The sequence below is a fragment of the Neovison vison genome, chromosome 2 (assembly GCF_020171115.1).
Source record: "Neovison vison isolate M4711 chromosome 2, ASM_NN_V1, whole genome shotgun sequence".
NCBI lineage: Eukaryota > Metazoa > Chordata > Mammalia > Carnivora > Mustelidae > Neogale > Neogale vison.
In genome coordinates, this window is record NC_058092.1 from 98556095 (window position 1) to 98557721 (window position 1627).

The 1627-nt window shown below is 40.3% G+C and overlaps 1 pseudogene; it reads right to left on the bottom strand.

The window, feature by feature from the left end:
* Nucleotides 1-307: 307 nt before the first annotated feature.
* Nucleotides 308-402, bottom strand: LOC122901566 (annotated as a pseudogene).
* Nucleotides 403-1627: the final 1225 nt, after the last annotated feature.

Sequence of the window (1627 nt, forward strand, 5' to 3'; positions counted from 1 at the left end):
GGGATGTCTCATGGCATCTTCTCCTGCCCCCAGACTAGCTTTTACACCATCTCCATCTCCCTTGATTCTCTGGCCTTCAGCCTCAGACAGAGTTATATCACAGGTTTCCAGCTTACAGACGGCAGATCGTGGGACTTCCTACCCTTCCTAACTGTGTGAGCCAATTCCTTATAAGAAATTATCATATATATGTGTGTGTGTGTGTGTGTATGTATGTATATATATATATCCTATTTGATATATATACATATATATATCCTATATATATACATATATATATATATACACATCCTATTTGTTCCTTTTTTTCCTAATGGAATGTTTCATGAGTCATCCTTACACAGAGGCCATGCTAATCTTCTCTGTATTGTTCCAATTTTAGCACTGCCGAAGCAAGCACAATCCCCTATATATCACGTTTCTTGGAGAACCTTGACTAACACAGCCAACATTTCTATATTTTTAAGGAAGATGAGACATAGGCACACATACACACATCCATGCATACACACACATATTAGAGACTTCTAGAACAAACTTGTGCTCTCCTCTTCCTCCTGAGAGCACATGGAGAATATATTTCCCAGCATGCATTACGGGTGGATGTGGTCATCTGACTAAGGCTAGCAATTGCAACATGAACAGAAAGGATGTGCTCTTATCTGAGGCCTGGGTGGGAGGACCTCTCATACCTGCTGCTCCATGTTCTTTTCTCCTTCTAGCTGGTTGGCATGGAGGCAACCACACGTTGAGAATGATGGAGATTTTTTCACTCTGAATACTGCATGACCGTTTGGAGGGGAGTCACCCCAAGAACCTGTTTACCTGCTCAGGTTCACTGTGTGCACAAGAAATATACTTCCTCTGTGTACATTTGGGGCCTGTTTGTTATACTGGATAACATACCACCCTGAAACTTGCTTCTTTCACTCAAAAATATATCTCAAACACATCTCCATGTTGGTACATATACTGTATTTTTTATAAGGCATACTTTATTCCCCATGATTTAACTTTTCTGAAACTGGGAGATTATCTCATATTTGAGAAGTACAGTTCTCCAAATAAGTTTCCATTAAATGATTAAGGGCATCTTAGAATCAAGGAAAAAAATCCCACTTTTTAGGACTTCAAAAAATGTTACAAATGTCTTGTTGCCACTAAAATAAAAATACACCACAAGATTTTAAAGGAAAGGAAAAGTCTCCAGGGTAGCAGAAATGTCCAGACAGAAAAGCTCTTCACTTGAAGTTCAGCTGAAATAGTTTTGTTGGGGCTCCTGAGTGGCTCAGTCATTAAGTGTCTGCCTTCAGCTTAGGTCATGATCCCAGGGTGCTGGGATCCAGCCCGGCATCACATTCCCTGCTCAGTGGGAAGCCTGCTTCTCCCTCTCCCACTCCCCCTGCTTGTATTCCCTCTCTCACTGTGTCTCTCTCTGTCAAATAAATAAATAAAATCTTAAAAAAAAAAAAAAGAAATAGTTTTGTTAATGAAGAGGCAGAGTACCCCAGTCAGATCCCCAATGCAAACAAGTAGGGAAAGTCTTTATTTTGAAACAAGATGAAACCAGAGAGGGAGACAAACCTTAAGAGACTCTTGATCCCAGGAAATAAACTGAGGGTTACTG